The sequence below is a fragment of the Ictidomys tridecemlineatus genome, chromosome 8, assembly GCF_052094955.1.
Source record: "Ictidomys tridecemlineatus isolate mIctTri1 chromosome 8, mIctTri1.hap1, whole genome shotgun sequence".
Taxonomy (NCBI): Eukaryota; Metazoa; Chordata; class Mammalia; order Rodentia; family Sciuridae; genus Ictidomys; species Ictidomys tridecemlineatus.
The window spans coordinates 61,450,082-61,463,231 of NC_135484.1; the positions used below are offsets into that span (position 1 = coordinate 61,450,082).

At 33.9% G+C, this 13,150-nt stretch overlaps 1 protein-coding gene across 2 annotated transcripts in view; it reads left to right on the forward strand.

Moving 5' to 3' along the window:
* The window catches only part of Ascc3 (activating signal cointegrator 1 complex subunit 3), a 340,007-nt gene that overhangs the window by 43,315 nt on the left and 283,542 nt on the right, over positions 1-13,150 (forward strand). The gene's annotated exons all lie outside the window — the stretch shown is intronic.

The following is a 13,150-nucleotide window of genomic DNA, read 5'->3' on the forward strand; positions in this document are numbered from 1 at the left end:
GGTTTGGTAAGTTATATGAGATTAAATATCTTTAAATAATGAGCATTAGCTATTATGAAAATATAATTCATCTGATTCCCTGTAAGCAACAATTTACACAGCACATCTTTTCCCAGCAATAAGTAAATGATGTCCTAATTTTCATGGGTATTTTCTTATGTTATTATAGCTATTTTGAAATGTAGAATACTTAGTAATTTTCTATGCAACAAACCAAACTAAGAATAATTTAGAAATTAAAAAAAATTCTTCTTATTGTAATTATCCAATATTTAATTCCACATGAACTGTCATTTCAAAGCTTTTTTCAGAATTACACAGCTTTTAACATCTTCTACTTTTATCACACTTCATTATTCTTAGTTTTAATATGTCCATTATTTACATTATATGCAAATCAAATTGTACATTATCTAAAAGACTATTGAATAGTTTGTTTTTGCATACTATGCTTGTTTTTATGTAGCTTATATGCTGTTTATTACTTTAATGTGTAGAACAACTCTAGTTTTTAAAATGTGTATCTCTGTATAATTTGAAAGAAAACGCATGGGTTTTCTTTATGAGAATCAGAATTATTCTCTATTTCTTGAGACTTTTTTTTGGTTATGCACTAATGCATTTATCTAGGTTTTATGCTTTGCTTAGAATTTCAGCCTGAGTAGAGAATTTGTAAATTATCCTGATTTAATACTCAACATTATTTCAGCGTCATAAAATCTTAAAATGGGTTTCTTTTTTAAAATTTTTAATTGTTTACAACTGCTTATTTTCTTATGCTATTGAAGAGAACATTTGAAGTATATTAAATTTAGTGACCTCAGGACATTTATTTTATTGTATGTGAAATATAAAGGGTTTCAAAAGAGATGTATATGCTATGGCCCAGTGTGAAAGCTGATAGAAAACAAGCCAGCATTGATTATTAATTCCTTCTTTTTATTACTTACTCATTTTTTCCACAATGATTTGTTAAGTATCTTCTACATAAAAGACTTTTTGCTAGATGTAGTAGATGTAGTAGATGTTCTTCCAGTTTTATAAAAATTTAATAATAAAAAACCAACTTGATCAATAGAAGCTTTCTAGATCTTTTTCCTTGAATTCATACATCTTTTGTTTTAATGTTTGTTTTTTTTTTAAGAGTAGTTTTAGGTACTGAAAAACTGAGCAATTTTTTTTTAATTTATTATACTCTCCATTTTCACTGTTATTAATGTCTTGCAATAGTGTGGTACTTTTGTTAAAATTGATGACACAATATTCATGCATTATTATTAACTAAAGTCAATAGTTTATATCAGGATTCACTCTTGATATTACATAGTCTGTGAGCTTTATTTTTAATTAATTAATTAATTTGTGGTTCTCAAATTGAGCCCAGTTTCTCATGCATGTTATATAATCTCTGTACCATTGAGCTACAACCCCAACCTTTGTCAGTGGGTTTTGACTAAGGTGTAATGATATAGTAATGATATATACCCACTATCAGTATCAAATAGAGTAGTTTCTCTTCCATAATATTTCTTTGTGCTCTGCCTTTTTATTCTTTCCTCCCTGCAAACTCTTGGCAACGGCTGATCGCTGATCTTTTTAATACCTCTGTACATTTGCCTTTTCCAGAATGTCATGTAGATCTAATCACAGTGTGTAGCCTTTTCAAACTAGCTTCTGGTTATTTAGTATGCTCTTAAGATTTATGTTTTTCATGGCTTGGTAGCTCCATTTCCTTTCAGTGCTTAGCAATATTACTTTATAAGGATGTACATAACTTGTTTATCCATTCACTTTTTTGAAGGACATCTTGGTTGCTTACAATTTTTGTCATTAAAAAAATAAAAACTCCCATAAAAAATAAAAATTAAAAAAAAATTAAAAAAGATAAATAAAAACTTTTACTTTTTATTTACTTAAATTTTGCTTTTATTTCCATTTTTTTCTGTTTGATTTGTCCACTTCTGGTTTTTTTTGTTTTGTTTTCTTATTTATTTCCCATTTTTTCAAACCTACTAAGTGGTGCTTTAGTGGTGTTTTATTTAGTAGTGCTTTAAACCTACTAAGTGGTGCTACTAAGTGGTGCTTTATTTGATTTGATATGTACTTCTTATTGTTTAATTGCAGTTCTTAAACTGTGTAAATGAATATTTTTTAGTTTCTCAGCTTTTATGTTCACTGTTGTTTTCTACTATTTGTTGGATGACTAAAGTTTTTATATTCCTTTTTTTATTTTCCTGGTTTGGAAGCGAATTGAATTTCACTTTTAGTTGGTGCTCTTGAATTTTTTTTAAGCATAAATGAGTAACTGTAAATGCTTCTTCCACTTACTGAATATTTACTGAATACCTTCCTCCTATCCATTTTACTATTATTGTTTAGAATTTTAGTTCATTTTTTAAGGGTCAAAATTGTTTGTTTGTTTTAGAGTCTGTACTTTGCTAGCTTATTTTATGAATATATTTACTGTTGTTTCTTTTTTTTTCTTTTTCAGAACTTTAAGAATTCTTTTAGTGAGTTTCTCTGTGTGATAAGTTTTTAACCTTTTTATGTTTCAAGTTGTTTTAATTTGTCCTCATTCCTTAATAATAGATTAGTTGGGGGTTACATTCAGGGTTGATAATCATTCTTTCAGTAATTAACTTTAATATTCCAGTGCCTTCCAGCATTGTTTGTAACTGATCAAACACTTGCTGTAGTCTAATTGTTCATTTGTTTGTAAGCACTCAATCTGAATATTCATGTCTTTCTTTAATACTGGATAAGTCCAGACTATAGTCTTTTCAAATGTTGCCTTTCTTCCATTCTTGCTAGTCTTCATACTTAAAAATCCTAATTAGAACTTCTTTGTGTAATGTCCATGCCTCTTAAATGTTTTAGAAATATTTTTTATCTATTTGCTGCTATCTTGCATTTAAGGTGAATTTTTAGTATTCTTCAGAATTATATTTTAGTGACTATTTTTCATTTTTAGATTTCTTCATTGTTCTTTTTTTATATTTGTCAGTTCTTATTTTGCTCTTTTGTTTGAAAAATTTTTTCATGAATTGTTTTGCTGACCTTATTGAGCTTCATAATACCATTTTAAAGATTTTATCACAATCTTCTATATTACTTTCTTCGGAAGTAACTTAGTTTTTCAATTCTTTTTAGTTATACATGATAAAGAATTTATTTTGACATAATTGTAAAAGCATGGAATATCTTATTCTAATTCTATCCCCAGTTATCATTCCTTCCTCTTCTCTCCCTGACCCCTGCTTCTTTCCCTCTACCTATAGTTATTTATTTTTTAAATTAATTTCTTGTGGTTGTATATGGCGGTGAGATTCACTCTTATATTCATTTATGTGCATAGGACATATATGACATATATGTTATGTTAGATTAATTCCACTCTTATTCTATCTATTCTCCCTTCCTTTTATTCCTCTTTTCTACTCCACTGATGTTTATTCCTTTTTCTTACCTCCCCCAGCCCTTATTGTAGATTAGCTTCCACATATCAAAGAAAACATATGAACTTCGACTTTTTTGAACAATTTTTAAATTTTTTAAAATTAGTTATATATGATAGTAGAATGCATTTAGGCACTTTGACATAATCATACATATATGGGATATAATTTCTTAGTTTTCTGAGTGAGTGTACATGTTGCAGAATCATATTGGTCATGTAGTCACATATATACATTCAGTAATAATGTCTGTTTCATTCTATTATCTTTCCTATCCCCTCATTCCCTCTCTTCCCTCCCCTCCCATCACTTCTCTCTACCTAATCCAAGGTAACGCTATTCTTCCCTAGTCTAGTGCCGCCCCCCTTTGTGAATTAGCATTCACATATTAGAGAAAACATTCAGCCTTTGATTTTGTAGGATTGGCTTATTTCACTTAGCATGGTTTTCTCCAGCTCCAACCATTTACTGGCAAATGCCGTAATTTTACTCTTCTTTAAAGTTGAGTAATATTCCAATGAATATATATAGCACATTTTCTTTATCTGTTCATCTATTGAGGGAACACCTAGTGATGAACCCAGCCTAATTCCATTTTAAGATTGGGAGCCATCTCATCACAAAGTCATGAAAAGCTAATTTCTGTTTTACTATAAATTACTGCAATTTCTAAACTTGTTTGGAATTCCTGCCCATGTTTTGAACTCACCCATTTCTGGCTTTCCCTGACCAGGTAACAACCTTCTCTGAAACCTCAGCGGCACCTCATAAATTCTGATGTTGGGATCTGAATTTACTCCCTATATTGAAATATCATGCCATCTAGACCATTAACCTACTATCTGCATTTGTATTATGCTTGTCAAAATCCTGTAAGCTGTTAAGTTCTCAAGACACCCCCCCTTTGCAACTTTTTGTGCTATAAAACCTTGTTTCTGGAGAGCTGGGGTGCTGTTGTCGAGCCCGTGTTAGGAGAGATGGCCGTTGACTAGCCCTCTTTGTGTACATAAATACAAATTTGCTTTAAAATTGGAGTTGGTGTTCTTTTTTTGCATCTGGGTTTAATACTAGGTTGGTTCCTAGTCTAGCTATTGTGAATTGAGCTGCTATAAACACTGATATGGCTGCGTCACCATAGTATGCTGATTTTAAGTCCTTTGGATATAAACCCAAGGAATGGGATAGCTGGGTCAAATGGTGGTATCATCCCCAGTTTTTTGAGGAATCTCCATACTGCTTTCCATAGTGGTGGCACCAATTTGCAGTCCCACCAGGAATGTATGAGTGTACCTTTTTCACCACATCCTCGCCAACATTTATTGTTGCCTGTACTCTTGATGATTGCTGTTCCTACAGGAGAGAGATGAAATCTTAGATTAGTTTTGATTTACATTTCTTTATTGCTAGAGATGTTGAACACTTTTTCATGTATTTGTTGATCAGTTGTATTTCTTCTGTGAAGTGTCTGTTCAGTTCTTCAGCCCTTTTATTGATTGGGTTATTTGTTTTTTTGGTGTTAAGTTTTTTGATTTCTTTATATACCCTAGAAATTAATGCTTTATCGGAGGTGCATGTGGTAAAGATTTTCTCCCAATCTGTAGGCTCTCTACTCACGTTATTGTTTCCTTTGCTGAGAAGAAGCTTTTTAATTTGAATCCATTTCATTTATTGATTCCTGATTTTACTTCTTGTGCTTTAGGAGTATTGTTAAGGAAGCCAGATTCTAGGCTGATGTGGTAAAGATTTGGGCCTATTTTTTCTTCTACTAGGCTCAGGGTCTCTGTTCTAGTGCCTAAGTTTTTGATCTACTTTGAATTGATTTTTGTGCAGTGTGAGAAATAGAGAATTAATTTCATTTTGCTACATACGGATTTCTAGTTTTGCCAGTACCAATTGTTGAATAGACTATCTCTCTTTCCGGAGAATGTTTTTGGCCCCCTTGTCTAGTACTTATCTGGGTTTGTTTCTGTGTCCTCTATTCTGTATCATTGGTCTACAAGTCTATTTTGGTGCCAGTATTATAGCTCTGTAGTATAGTTTAATGTCTGGTATTGTGATGCCTCCAGTTTCACTCTTCTTGCCAAGAATTGCTTTAGCCATTCTGGGTCGCTTATTTTTTCAAATAAATTTCATGAATCCTTTTTCTATTTCTATAAAGAATGTCATTGGGATTTTAATAGGAATTGCATTAAATCTGTATAACGCTTTTGGTAGTATGACCATTTTGATGATTTTAATTCTGCCTATCCAGGAGCATGGGAGATCTTTACATCTTCTGAGGTTTTCTTCAATTTCTTTCTTTAGTGTTCTGTAGTTTTCATTGTAGAGGTCTTTCACCTCTTCAGTTAGATTAATTCCCAGGTATGTTATTTTATTTTTGAGTCTATTGTGAATGGAGTTGTTTTCCTAATTTCTCTTTTAGTGGATTTATTGCTGAGGTATAGGAATGTGTTTGATTTATGGGTTTTGATTTTATATCCTGCTACTTTGCTGAATTGATTTATTTGTGTACACCCATCCCATAGTCTGTAAGGGAAGGCACAAGCTGTCCATGAAGGCGGAAGAGTCCTGGACCTATCCTGGAGGTGGTCCGCCTCCTCTGTCACCGCCCACAGCACCGCCTCCTGGATAATTGCCAGGAGCTGTCCCAGCCACATGTGGGGCCCTAAGACCTGGAAGCAGGCAGCCATGCCCTACAAACAGCACCCAGTGTACACAATTTTTCACCTTAAAGCTAATAGCTCTTTCTAAGGCATCTACTGCTTTCTCGAATTAAACCAAAATGATGAATTCAATAACTCTCTATAGTACAAACAGAATATTTGTTAAAATGATTTACAATTTCAAATGGTGGATGAGAGAACAGAGGTAGTGTAGTATGCAGTATTCATGATGGAGCAAGAGAGAAGCTAGAAGTAAAAATTCACAGGAAGAGTGTAAGAGGAGCCGACAGAGATTGGCTGTTGGTTGGAAAAAAGTTAGAAAGAAAATCCAAGAAAATAGACAAGAGAGGAAGAATACGAACAAAGAGAAAAAATTAAAGACATAAGAAAACAAAAAGATATACAATCAATTACCAAATATATGAAAAAATGCTTATCATCTCTAGCAATCAGAGAAATGCAAATCAAAACTACTCTAAGATATCATCTCACTCCAGTCAGAATGGCAGCTATTATAAAGACAGACAACAATAAGTGTTAGAGAGGATGTGGGGAAAAAGGTATACTCATACACTGCTGGTGGGACTGCAAATTGGTGCTGCCAATATGGAAAGCATTATGGAGATTCCTTGGAAATCTGGGAATGGAACCACCCTTTGACCCAGCTATCCCTTTCCTCGGACTATACCCAAAGGACTTAAAAATAGCTTACTACAAGAACACAGCCACATCAATGTTTATAGCAGCACAATTCACAATAGCTAAACTGTGGAGCCAACCTAGATGCCCTTCAGTGGATGAATGGATAAAACAAATGTGACATATATACACAATGGAATTTTACTCAACAATAAAAGAGAATAAAATCATGGCATTGCAGAAATATGGATGGCATTGGAGAAGCTAATACTAAGTGAAGTTAGCCAATCCCCAAAAAACAAATGCCAAATGTTTTCTCTATATAAGGAGACTGACTCATAGTGGGTTAGGGAGGGGAAGCTTGGGAGGAATAGATAAATTCTAGATAGGATAGAGGGGTGGGAGGGAAAGGGAGGAGGCAGGGGATTAGCAAGGGTGGTAGAATGTGATGGACATCATTATCCAAAGTACATGTATGAAGACCCGAATTGGGTGTCGTCATTCTTTATATACAAACAGAGATATGAAAAATTGTGGTATATGTGTGTATAGTACAGAATTGCTGCTGAGAGCCATAGCCAAGTAGGAATGACACATGGCAATTTCCTTGTCAGCCTACCCAATGTTGCTTAGAGGGAGGACTCTTCATTGTGGAAATGGGCTTGCCTTGGACCCAGGTCATTTGCAGTGACATTGCATGAATATTTGAGAGTTTTGATTTAAAAGGTGACCTTGCTCAGTGATAAGGGCGGCTCCAGGTTTAGGGTGGATCCTGCTGGATTAGTGTTGCTCCAGGTTTAGGGTGGATCCTGCTGGGAATAGGGCATATCCTGCTGTCTCAGGGGTCCATTCCTTGAGTTCCTGTTGAGTTCTCCTGGGATTCAGAGGGTATTTGGTACGCAGAGCCTGGTGGAGGGTGTGTATTTTCCCCAGTACGTGCGTGTAGAGTGCTGGTGAGAGTTTGGGAATAAAGAATGCTGTTGGAATCTACAAATTTTTGTGGTGGCTCAGTTATTTTGTGCCCAGGTAGACTGTGGCAAATTGCAGTACTGGCAAAAAAAACCAAGAACAAAGTATATGTATAAAGACATGAATTGGCGTGAACATACTTTATATACAAATATATGAAAAATTGTGCTCTATATGTGTAATAAGTATTGTAATGCATGCTGCTGTCTTGTATTTTTAAAAATAAAATCAATTAAATAATAAAAAAAACAATTAAAATGCAAAACACCATTCATATATCATTGTCCTTCCCACACTGATGCATAAAAAATGTCCTGTTCCAAATATGGTAGAGATCAGTGAATTAAAAAATAAGATAAAATAATCTCTATCAGTTTTCAGTAGTTTCTCAGCCTTGTCTCTGATGTCTGTAGGTATCACCAAACCCAGATCAGTCCTTGCAAATCCAGTCTCTATCCCACCCATCTGGGCTTCAGATACCTCAGGCTCAGCCACACTGCAGTCCCAAGATCTCAATGCTGCTCCTACTTGGAGCAACCCCCGAGATGCAGCAGCAAGATAAGGGCCACCAGCACTCTCAACAGGAAGACATCAGGCTTCTCCAAACCTGCAGACACCCCCCACACTGGACCTTTAGGGCCCATCTGGAGTCCCTAGACAGAGGCTCTTGTGGTGGTAAACCTCCTGGCACCCACGCCCCAGCTGGTGTCTCAAAATTGGTGTAGCCACCTGCACCCAAACCTGGAGTCTCCCCTGAAGTAGTCCTCCAGGCTGTGGTAGCAGTGATAATGTTGGTGGTTGTTGGCAGCAGTGGGTTAGCAGTCGTGGCAGCTGCAGTGGTAGCTGCAATTGCAGATGTGGGGCTAGTGTCACCAGGCGATCTTCGGGGGTCAGCCACAATGTCGGCTTCAGTTGCATCTGGGGCAGTGGTTTCCTCTGTGGCTGCAGTTTCCTCTGTGGCAGCAGCACCCAGAAAGAACTCCAGGTGATCTCTGGCTGGCAGCAGCAGAATCAGAGTCAGCAACAATGGCCGCAGAGGTGCAGGCCCCTTTGGCATTTTTGAGTGGCTTATTTCACATAGCTTGATAGTCTCCAAATTCATCCATTTACTGGCAAATGTCATATAAAGTTATTCTTTTTTTAATATTTATTTTTTAGTTGTGGGTGGGCACAGTATCTTTATTTCATTTTTATGTGATGCTGAGGATCGAACTCATGCTAGATGAGCACTCTACCACTGAGCCACAATTCCAGCCCCATAAAGTCATTCTTTATGGGTAAGTAGTACTCCCTTTACTTTATCCATTAATTTGTTTAAGGGTACCTAGGATGGCTCCATAGCTTAGCTATTGTAAATTATGCCACTATAAACATTAATGTGGCTATTTCATTGTTCTATGGTGAATTTAACTTAACCACCTTTGGATATATACTGAGCAGTGGGATAACTAGCTCATTTTTTGTTTTATGAGTTTTCGAACTAATTTCCAGAGTGGTTACACTAATTTGCAGTCCTACCAACAATGTGTGAGTGTACCCTTTCCCCCACATCTTTGCGGAACTTTATTGTTACTCTTATTCTTGATAATTGCCATTCTGAATGGAGGTAGAGACACTGTATAGAGCAGTTGTATGGAGCAATTTTTTTCTAGCCTTCACTGAATTTTTTTATTGATGTTGAGTTTGCAAAAAACTTACCCTCTGTTTTTCAAGCTCTCCTGCAATTTATTTTTGAGACCAGGTTTCATCTTATACAAAGTACACAGGAGTTTTTCAAGCCAAACTATGGGTGAGGGTTTATATTTATCTCTAACACTTCTTAGGTTTGTCCAGATTATGTCATGTTTCAAAAAATTTTAAATTTTGATCTATCATGTACCATATTAACATTATTAACATATGTGAATTCTTCCTATTTACATATCATTGGTAACATTGTTAGAAAAGACAGAGCCATAATCAATGCTTAAAAAGTAACTGATCCTCAATACTGAGATTAATCCCATGATTCACTTAACCATATTGTTATTCAAAAGGATGCCTCACTAACATCAAGATATTCTGCTTGCTGTGAATCACTGGCTATATTTCAGAATGCCCATTGATTACTTGATGTGAAAAATGCTGGTCTTCTGTAAGAGGTTTTTTTTTGAACTCCAAATAAACTTATTATTTGTTGCTTTTAATGGATTCTTTAGTGTTTACTAGATGGAAATAGAATGGAGCTAAAAATCCTTTTGTTAAATGTTGAAATTTTATTTGCTTTAAAGCCTGTTTTAGATGATTATTCTTTTTTGACTAGTCTAAAAATCGGGGTTCAAATTGCACTTTTTATATGAGCAGAGTTGTTTTACTAGGAAATAATGCTTTGCTAACTGTCAACTTATCTCTGCATTTTATATATGATTATATATATATGAATGAGAGAGAGAGACACACAGAGAGAGACTGTGTGTGTGTGTGTGTGTGTGTGTGTGTGTGTTTGTGTGTTTATTTAGGCCCTTTATATTTCATTACTAATTTTTAAGGGATTTATAGTAGAATTTCTATGATATATTATTTGAAAGGTACATATTACTTTTTGTTTTTCTTTTATGGCAATATAATATCTGTAATGCATTTGATAATTATGTTGGGAATATAGCACCCACTATAGCACTGTTCCTATTGGAATAATAATGATTTCATTCAGTATCTGATGGCAAGTGGGTTTTACTTTTCTTTAGATATTCAAAACTACATTCATCTGTTTAAAATGTTGCATTGTCAAGAAATGAGATAATGCTGTTTTAAAGATATTCTTGTACATGTTTTGAAATAATTTTTGTCACCTTTGAAATTCAGACTGTTGGTTAATTTTCTGTGTCCATAATTAACTTCATGAAGAGCTACTTTAGCTTATAATTCATTTTAATCAAAAAGTTTTACAATAAGAAGAACTCTAAAAACCTTTTGTCACGCAAAAATACAGATAATGGCTTTAACAGTATTGACAAGGAAAAAGATGGTACCTATCTACTGTGTCCTCATTAAATCTCATATCCTTTATAGCCAGGTAGTGAAACTTGCCTCTTCATTGTTTGAGAGCTTCGTTCTTCTATACTATATGTTTTCAGCTTCTTAGTACATGGCCGTTTCTGTGCCTGTAGCTAACTTCTCCTTCCCCCTTTTTCTTATTTTTCTTCTTCTTTTTTAAAAAATTCGATAGCCTTTGAAACTTGTACCAGTATATACAGCAGTGTTCCAGACAGCTGCACCTTTACAAATAGTCATTGAGTGCCAAATTAGTTTGTAATGCAAATTTTGAATGAGAACTGCACCTGCTCTCAATGTGGATGAAAATGGCAAATGTAATGGAAAGCACAATTTTGGGATTTCTTTAAATCTAATAGCAGCTGATCTCAGAACTCTGCTGGGGATTCTTCATCTTGGAATTGTAGAGTTGCTATGAAGAGCAGAACAGCTTTCTTTTCTCTTTTGCTAGAGCTTGTGTATGACTAACAATTCAAAACACTGATTTTAAAGGATTTTAGGAAAGTGAGCCTGAAAACAGGATGATTACTAGAGGTTGGTGGAGGGGAGTGTATGAAGCATGGCTAGATTTGATGAGTGTACATGTATTGAGAGAGAACACTGATTTCTATTAATGGGTACAATTAATACCTGTTAATCTAAATAAATACATTTAAAAAATGTTATTAGAGAAATTCTGTTTCATCTTTACTTTTCAACCTTTAAGTGATTTTCTTTATTCCTTTAGTATTTTAAGTCATTCTGGTTCATAAATTTCTTATTAGCTTTGTTGATATATAATTCATATACTGTAAAATGCACCCATTTAAAAAGTATATGTTATTGTTTTAATTATATGCACAGGCATGTACAATCATTATCACAATTTTAATGTACTCACATAACATCAAAAAGAAATCTAGGGCCTTTAACTATTATCCTGCATCCCCTCCTTTCTCCTACCTTTCCCTCTAAAGAAGCACTAGACTACTTCTGTTCCTATGAATTTTCTATTTTTGTACAGTTTGTGTAAAGGGAGTTTACAATGCAATCCTTTGTGAATGATTTCTTTCACTTAGCAAAATGTTTTCAAAGTTCATCTACTTGTATACTACTTTATTTCTTTTTATGGCTGAATAATATTCTATTGTATAGATATGTCTTCTGTTTATCCATCCATCAATTAATTGATGGATGTTTGGATTGTTTCCAACTTTGGCTATTGAATAGCTAAATTTATGTATGTGTTTTTGTTTGGATACATATTTGTGTTCTCTTGGGTGTATGGCTAGGAGTTTTATTGAGTCATATAGTAATTTTATGTCTGACTTATTGAGCAGCAAGCAAACTGATTTCCATGGTGGCTGTTCAATTTTATATTCCCACAAGTAAAGTATGAGGCTTCTGTTATTTCTACATCATTACCAGTACTTACTGTTTTTCATTTTATAGATTTTTTAGTGGGTGTTAAATGAAATGTCATTGTAGTTTTGATTTGTATTTTGCTGATGACTAATGATGTTGCATATTATCATGTTTAGTGGCCATTCATATATATTCCATAGAGAAATGTAGATGATTTACTTTTAAATTGAGTTTTATTATTTTAAGAGTCTTTATTTATTGTGGATACAAGTTCCTTACCACATATATGATTTGCAAATATTTTCTCCATCATATGGGTTGTCTTTTCACTCTTGATGTTTTTTGAAGCATGGAAGTTTCCTATTTCAATGGTTCCAAATTATCTGTTCTCTTTTGTTGCTCATGCTTTTAATGTCACATTGATAAATCTTTTACTAAATCCATGTTCTTGAAGATTTACTCTTATGTTTCTTCTAAGAGTTGTGTAGTTTTAGCCCTTACATTTAGGTATTGATTTATTTTGAGTTCATTTTTGTTTATAGTTTGAGGCAATAGTCCAACTTTCTTCTTCTTCTTCTTCGTCTTCTTCTTCTTATTATTATTTTGCATGTGGCTAATTTCTTCTTCGTCTTCTTCTTATTATTATTATTTTGCATGTGGCTAACTAGTTGTCCCAGTATCCTTTATTGAAAGACTTTTCCTTCTTCATTTTTCTTTTGATTCTTTTAAAAAATTTTTATTTAACTTTTAGCTTTTTTACTATGATGTGTCCATTCATGGATCTCTTTGTGTTTACCATGCTTGGAATTTGTTGAGCTTCCTGATATGTGTTTGATGCTTTTCAGTAAGTTTAAAAACTTTTAATCCATTATTTTTTTTCAATATTTTTGTGCTCTTCTTTCTTCTCTCCTTTGGATTTTCCTGTGTTATTGTACTTAAGGTATCACACATTTCTGTTAATCTTTATTCATTTCCCTTTTTATTCTTTGGAGGTTATAATTTTTCCTAGTTTTCTAATTATTTTCTGCCAGCTCAAATATACAGTTA